The sequence below is a fragment of the Callithrix jacchus genome, chromosome 10, assembly GCF_049354715.1.
Source record: "Callithrix jacchus isolate 240 chromosome 10, calJac240_pri, whole genome shotgun sequence".
NCBI lineage: Eukaryota > Metazoa > Chordata > Mammalia > Primates > Cebidae > Callithrix > Callithrix jacchus.
The window spans coordinates 15,610,559-15,619,090 of NC_133511.1; the positions used below are offsets into that span (position 1 = coordinate 15,610,559).

The 8,532-nt window shown below is 40.4% G+C and overlaps 1 pseudogene; it reads right to left on the minus strand.

Annotated features, from left to right (window-relative positions):
* Positions 1–3,024: 3,024 nt before the first annotated feature.
* On the minus strand, positions 3,025–3,630 carry LOC100415026 (large ribosomal subunit protein eL15 pseudogene; annotated as a pseudogene).
* Positions 3,631–8,532: the final 4,902 nt, after the last annotated feature.

Below are 8,532 nucleotides of genomic sequence, written 5' to 3' on the forward strand. Positions count from 1 at the left end.
TTAGGCCAGGCATGGTGGCTCATGCCTGTAATCCCAGCACTTTGGGAGGCCTAGGTGGGTGGATCACCTGAGGCTGGGAATTTGAGACTAGCCTGGCCAACATGGTGAAACCCCATCTCTACCAATAATGCAAAAAATTAGCCAGGCATGATGGTGGGCTCCTGTAGTCCCAGCTACTTGGGAGATTTAGGCAGGAGAATCACTTGAACCTGAGAGGCAGAAATTGCAGTGAGCCAAGATTGTGCCAATGCACTCCAGCTTGGACAACAGAGTGAGACTCAATCCCCCCCCCCGCCAAAAAAAAGAAATAAAGAAAAAAATATATTTTATATTGTGACCCGAGAAAAAAAGTTTCAAGAAACAATACTTACATTCTGACATGTCATGCTTCACTTATTCTATTCTGTTCTGTTCTGTTGTGTTCCGTTCTGTTCCGTTCCATTCTATTTAAATGCTGCTTGGTCCTCACTAAATTGATTCTATGACCAACCAGTGAGTTTCAACCTGCAGTTTGAAAAAACAGTGATTTAGACAAATACAGTTTCCCCACACAAAAATTATACGGCAAAGTATGGGATAGAAGAAAGAACATTGGATTTTGAGTAAAGACACCTGATTTACAGCATGACTCATTCACTTACTGACTGTGTGACCTCAGTGTGCCCATTAACCTCAGTGTGTCTATAAAATTCAGATAAGATATCTGCTGCAAAGTATCTTCTGGGGATCAAATGCGATAAAATGCATGAATGCAAAAAGCATATGTCTAGAATAGTCCTGGTCACACTAAAATTACCACAGTCAAAGGAAGAGCGGAATGGTGTATGGTGTACCCCAGTTGTTTCTGCATCAGAACACACTGAGAACCAGAAAAGGTATCAAAATAATTTAACCCATCAAAACAGGTGTTGCTGCTCTATTTATAAAATTCAAAAAACTTACTGATACAGAAGCTGGTGTGAAATTCCCCTCCGAATTATTGTGGTCTTGTTCTAATACGATTGTAGCCACATTGATTTTCTGATCTGTATCTATGGACCTGTATTAGAAGGACATTCAATAAAATCCTATTGGAAGAGGAGCTGAGAGAGACAAGTATTTTCACCACAGTGTGAAAAGACAACAAACAGACTGCAGGGAAACATAGCAAGATGAAATCATTTAATATAAGCAGTAAGTGAACTTCAGCAGGCCCTGGTAGTATCACTGTATTAAGGTATAATACAATAACGGATTTCTATGATTCATTCAACAAACTACTACATTTGAGTATTCAATATATGTAGTAACCTAGGTGCAAGCAAGACAAAGATGACCAGGGTATGTTTCCTAACTCTAAAAAGTGCACACACAAATGAATGAGACAGACACATAAATAGATAATTTCCACTAACATGGTACAATGAAGAAAAATATGCATCTGAGCATGATAAGATATGAATATGTCATGAGAGAAAAGAAGAACAGCTAGCCCAAAGTGGAATTCAGGGAATGTATCCTGAAGGTCATCTTGCCCAAGATGAGTCTTGATGAGGATAAAGAAAGAAAGATGGGGAAACAATTCAGAAAAATGGAATAGCCTGAGAAAGGCACGAAAGTATGAAACCTTGTATTGTGTATATAATATTTCTAGATCATAAAGAGACAAGTACGGGCTATGCATAAAGAGGCAGGTATGGTCCTCAATACTGAGAGTCTTCTATACCAGGTTAAGATGTGTAGTGTATATCACATTGATCAATGGAAGCCACTGATAGGGACTGATTACTCTGGAAGCCTTAATGGAGGAGAAATTTAAAAGTGTATTAGGAAAGTAAGTTAGGGAACAATTGCAGTGGTTCTGGAGAGACATGTTGAGGCCATTAAGGAGAGAAGCAGTAATAGGGATGAAGAGGGGTTACATCTGAAAAATACTTTTCATACTATATTTACATATGAAGGCCGAGGCCAGGTAATAAATGCTCTCCTTCAGGGACAAAAACATGCCCTAGACAGCCCAATAGTATTGACTTTCTTGAGGTCATGATTGAGTCTATAGAAATTAATACATGTCTACAAGGCACTATAATACAAGGTAAGAGATGCTAAGTGTTGAAAGAAAGGCACAGACATGTGGCTATAGGAGTTAGAGGAAAGAGGCATAAATTCCAACTGAACATTTTAGGGAAGTCTTCATGGAAGAAGAGGCAAGCAAGGCAGATCTTAAAAGACAGTTAAGATTTTGCCACGAGTTGATAAGAAGAAACAGCATTTCTGATAAAAGGAGCGTCCTGAGAAGAGACACAGGATGAAGGACGTTGTCATTTAGAGCTAAAAACACAGGCTCTGGAGTCACAAAACTGGGACTAAACTTTGGCTCTGTCACATTATAATAATAATATTTGGGATAATTTAGTATATACTTCAGAGCCCCTGCTCCTTGTTTGTACAACAGTTATAACTAACATTTATATTATGGGATTATTGTGATGATTTTTGTTATTGAACTAGATTTATTGATTACAATGAAATTGACTTACCTCTGAGTTTTATACTTGCATGTGTTTTTACATCACTAATTAGCATCCTTTGTTCTCAGCTTGGAGAATTCTCTTTAGCATGTCTTGAAAGCCAGGTCTAATGGTGATGAACTCCCACAGCTTTTCTTTGTCTGCAGAATTCCTTCTCGCTCCTTCATTTCTGTACGACTACCTTGCTTGGTTGTCAGTTGTTGTTTTCCTTTAGTACTTTTTTATTTTTCTTTTCCTTTATTAAAGAATTTTAAACCTATTATACCACGCAGTATGTTTTAAACACTTACATATAACTTCCTAATAAGATAGAGCAAAGACAAAAAAGTTTATCTTATTAGAGACACGATACACCGTCATTTATAGTCTTTGTCAAACACTGCATTTTAATTTTCATAATTTGACAAAGCATTCACGAAACAATCTGCAGACTAGTTTAAACAGGCAAATAACACCTGTAGGCAGACCGATTGTCCTAAGTTGTTTATTATGTAGGAATTTTACAAACTTTGTATTAGTGGTAACAGTAGAGCTGGAAAGTATTGTGCCTTCTACAAGCTGCATAGTGAGAACCACCAATAGCGTGGTGGAATTTATGGGCTTTTCTGAGGCCACAGCTTTCAGCCTGCAGCCCAGGCATCTCCCTGTGCTTGTGAACTGGTTTGGTGATCCACTGAGTGTCAGCATCTTTTCTGATATCTCTATGGTATGGATCAATGAGGATAACCTTAAAAAATGTGTATGCAGAATCTTCACCAACCAACTAACAATTCAGTACTCATAAAGCTCCACAGTGGTGACCAGCTTACCCCTCTGCAGCAGACTGAAGGCTTTGAGCAAACTTTAGCTGCTTAACACCATAATGGACAGGCTTGCCATAAGTTGTACCCTTAGGAACTGGGCATTTTTGGCCACCATGGCACACACAAATCCTATATATAATTTAACCTTGCTTGGCCTTGTAGCCCAGTTGGCATGCTTTATCAGGCCAGGTGGGGTGAGGAGCCCTGTAGAGAGCAGAGAGCTGGTGCTACTGCCAGCAGTGGACCTTCAGAAGACAGCACAAGACATCAGACTACTTCTTCCTCCATAGCTCCTGGATGTATTTGCATGCATCCATCTTGGTTTGTCTGGTGCCACCAGACAGAAAGCCTCCTTTAGTACTTTGAATATATCATCTCACTTTCTCTTGGTCTACAAGGTTTCTGATAAAAAAATTCACTGGTAGTCTTATGAGGGTTCCCATGTATGTAATTTCTGCTTTTCTCTTGCTCCTTTCAAAATTGTTTGTTTTTTACTTTTGAGAGTTTGGTTTTATGACTTGGTGAAAATCTATTTACATATTTATTTATTTGCTGCCTGGTAAGTTTATTGTATTTATCTGAAAAATCCTCATAGAAAATTACTTGATGTAGCTCTCAGCAGCCCACTACTAGGCTCTGAGGAAGCTTGCCTTCTTTTGAGTTTCTTAATTTTTCTTCTGGGTAAGAGACATTTTGGGTTGGTTCCGCCTCTTCTTTTTAGCCTATTTCTTAGGTTTCTTCTCACAAACCAGGTTCTTTCATATAGCAGCATGAGCTTTCTTATTACAACTCCTCCATTGGGTCTGGGGTTATGCTGTTCTCTATGTATTGAAATAACTGTTTCTTGTAAGCAGCTCTGTCATCTTTCGTTAGGTAACACATGTAATCTGCCGCATTCTGGTCGGTGACATGCTGCTGATGTACGTCTGCATTAAATTCCTTGCTTTCAGAATCCTAACCAGGAACTCATCTGATACTGTGAGAGATAGGCAAGCCTCCATTCACAGCTCCTTTCAGGGCCCCAAAACCTTTATTACCAGTAGTAGTTCTGGTAATGTCTGCATGCAAATAGCAGATAATGGCACCCAGCTTGCCATCAGTGCTTATCACATTGTATTAATGTCTGGTCACCTCCACTTGACCTTCACAGATCTTGTCCATACCAAGCCTATCACGAAGCCTGGGGACCAGCAGCCAACCAGTATAATACACTGCAGCATAATTTGTCAGGCCAACCTTTGCACCATATTTTGGCAGCTTGTGTGCAAAAGCTGCACAGACTATCATATCCCCTTCTATGAGGGCATAAGCAATCTGATAAATAATATCTGTTACACAAACTATCATCCTATATTTGGGTGTGTTGTATTTATTTTTATCCTGTATCACCAAGCATTTTCAAGCACAGTAATCAGTTTTACCCCTTCCTTGTTTTCTAAATTTCATTTAGTATCTCTTAAAGTAGGCCTTATTCTTGACAAGTTTAACAAGTTGTCTCTATAGAACAGGGACCTGCATCTGCAGCTCGACATAGACCTTAAAAAATTCTTTACATTTAATCTTTTGGGGGTTCTTTTGGCTTCAAGGATTTGAATGTTCATTTTTCTCTTCAAATTTGGGGAGTTATCTGTTACTAATTTTTTAAAATAAACTTCCTGACCCTTCTTTTTCTATGATCCTTCTGGAATACTTCACCATGCATATACTGGCTCACATGATGGTGTCCTAAAATTTCTGTAGGCTTTTTTTACGCTTTTTTCTTTTTTTTTTTTTCCTTCCATTTTGCTCCTCTGACTGGGAAATTTCAAATGACCTGTCTTTGAGCTCACTGATTCCTTCTTCTGCTTGATCATCTGCTATTGAAGCTCTCTATAAAACTTTTCAGATTGGTCACTGAATTCTATAGCTCCAGAATTTGCCTTTGGTCCTTTTTCATTGTCTGTATCCCTTTGTTAAACATCTAATTTAGTTTGTATATTGTTTTCCTGATTTTTGTTCCTGTATTCTCTTGTAGCTCATGGGACTTCTTTAAGACTGTTATTTTGAATTCTTTGTCAGGAAGTCCATAAATTTCCATTCTTTAGAGTCAGTAACTGGTGCTTTATTTTGTTTCTTTGGTGGTGTCATGTTTACCTGATTGTTCATGTTATTTGTGGCTGTGCATTGGTGTTTGCACATTGGAGAATGTAGGCGCTTATTCTAGTCTTTTTGTTGTTGTTCTTTAAGTTCTGGGGTATATGTGCAGATCTTGCAGGATTGTTGCATAGGTACACACATGCCATGGTGGTTTGCCGTCTCTAACCCCCATCACCTACATCAGACATTTCTCCCAGCGTTATCCCTCCCAACCTCCCTGACCCCACCCCCCACTGTCCCTGTCCCTCCCCTAGCCCCCAACCCCCCAACATACCCCAATGTTGTTCCCCTCCCTGGAATGTAGGCACTTATTCTAGTCTTTAGAAACTGGATCATCAGGAGCCAATTTGAAGCCTAGATCCATAAGAGCTGACCTGATTCTGGGGCAGGCCTTGAACCTGAGTCTGCCAGGGCTAGCCAGGACCGTAGGCCACTAGAGTAAGCCTGGCAGTGGGGCAGGCCTGAAGTTTTAGACAGGTCTGGAGCTTGAGTCTTTGGGGGCTGGCCCAGCACTGGGGTAAACATGAAGGCTGAGTCTGTGGGAGCTGGTCCACAGCCTGGGGGTGCTGGGGCTGGCCTGGCATAAATGTAGGCCTGGAGGCTTGGTCAGTGGTGCTGGCCTGGAATCTAGAACCACGGGAACCTGTCTGATGCTTGGTTTTACTGGGGTGGGCCCAGTGCTGCAATCTGAGCCAAAGTCCTGGGCTTGCTTCACTCTCCTTCCCCAAGCAGAGGGCATCTCTCCATGCTGCCTGAAGTTAGAGATGGAGTTGATACAGGTAATGTGAAACTATCCTTCCTGTCCTCTCCAGTGTGTCTTTTAAAAATCTCTGTGCTGCACCCAGGTGCTGCAATCTCTCACCTGCTTTCCTTAACTCTGTGAAGGTATTACACATGTTTAGTTGTTCAAACCGTTGTTTCTGTGAGAGAATGAGCACTGGAAAGCCCTATTAAACCATCTTGCTGATGTCACTCTTGTTGCAAGTATTTAATGAAGTAATGTACATAACTGTGTTTGGCTCAAAGTAAGCAATCAATACATGTCAGCTGTTATTCTGTTATGATGATGAAGTAACAGGGAGGGGAGAATAGGTCAGGATGTGTCATGAAAGGGAGAATGCCTATGATGCAGAACCAAATGGAAAGAGTGAAGGTGGACCAGAGAGTCTCTTAGGGCTTAGGGCAGGGGTAAGAAACTTGAACTTTATTGAGTTGGTGACAGGGAGCTGCTGAGGATTTATGCATAGGATTGAGGAGTTGAGCTGCGTTGACTAAGATTAATCAGCAGCCATACTAAAGATGCTTTAGAGTAATGAGGGACTAAAAGCATGAAGACCATTTATAAAAATTATCATAAGACTTCTGCCTTTGCCCATTGACTGATGAAAAAAATAAAGAAAAAATTATCGTAAGACCTCAGATGAGAGGCAATGAAGGTCTGAAATTGGGTAAGAAGGGAGAGGAAATCTTAAACATGCAGGAAGTTGTTGAAGTAAAATAAGGGGAGCTATCAAATCTAAGTTTGCAATCATGATCACTAGAATGAGAATTTATAAATATTAACAAACAGTAGCACATATTAAGAAGACTAGAGGAGAAGTAGCTCAGGAAAGGAGTTACAGGAGTCAGGAAACAGAGCAAAATGGTGATTTCAGAGACTGTCAATTGTCCTGATATTCATTTCCTTTTGTGTTGTATAGTTGACCACCCAGCTAGAGACTTTATTTTTCAGGTTCCCTTATAACTGGGTATTGCTATGTGATTAAGTTTTCAGCAATGAGATGTGAACAGAGTAATGTGTACCACTTCTAGGCTGTTTCCTTAAAAAACAAAAAAAAGCTACTTGTTTTTCATTCTTTTCAGTTCCTGAAGGTCTGTATAGGAAAGTAGCATTCGGGATTCAGATTCCACCACATGGGCAAAGGCAACACCCAAGTGAGTGGTACTGGAGTAGCATAGACTCTAGCAGAGCCCTTCCCACTCCCACGCTTCTCAGACCTCTACCAGCTCAGATTTTCACAGAAGAGAGAAATAAACCTTGTGTATTGTTTAGGCCACGTTATTTTGGCTTACGTGAAAGCAGCTGAAACAGTACACTAACTAATAGAGAGATGATGAGCTTACAGCACAGCAGAATGTGGAGGTGGCTGGGAGAGAGTTTGGATAGAGGCACTGTAGCCATAGAGATATGCTGGGGTGGAGATGTCCGTCTAAGAGTCATCTGGGTGATAATGATGAGATTGAAACCATCTAATGAAAACACTGTGAGAAAGGAGAGAAGATTGCTAAGGGAAACACTGGTGAAAGAGGACCACAGAGAACGCTGACAGTACATATGGTGGGGTAGAGGGAGGAAGAAAAGAAACAGAGATTGATATGGAAATAGAGAGAGATAGGGAAAGGCAGAGTTACAAAGCAAGACAAGAAAGCAGAGGAGACTAATGAATGGCAGGGGCAGAAGTGGGGAGTTTTTTTCCCACGAGAAAGACAGGCCAACAATTTCAAACTCTGCAGAGAGATCACAGAGGATCAGAACTGAGAAAACATCACAGTATTTGGGGGATTTGAGTTTACTTATGGCAGGAGGTGATCTAGAACAAGTCAAATTATGTTCAAAATTATCTGCTTTAAAAGACAGGACATTTTATGGTAAAATTTTGGAATCAATCTAAAATTATTGTTTAATAGAGGACAAATAATGTATGTATCTATCTTCCCCATGATGCAGTAGAGCTCAATCCTGCCTTCCTTTCTACTCCCTACCCAATATGGGCTGGAGTTAGCGACTGGCTTCCACAGGAAAGAACACAAAAAGGACAAAAAGATAGTGACTTTACAGTTTAGAAACTTGGCAAACACTATCTACTTCAACCAAGTGATGAAGGTCAACAGCAGCACTGATAAGTCACATGGATATAATGCACCCCCTGACATGATGTGATGAGAAGGGCAATTCAGCTCGGTGGTAGGCTTTCTTAAAACCCATAACCCCAGTTTAAACAGGAGAAAAACATCAGACAGTCTCAAATTGAAGGACATTCCACAATATAACTGACCAGTACCCTTCAAACCTGCCAAGGTCA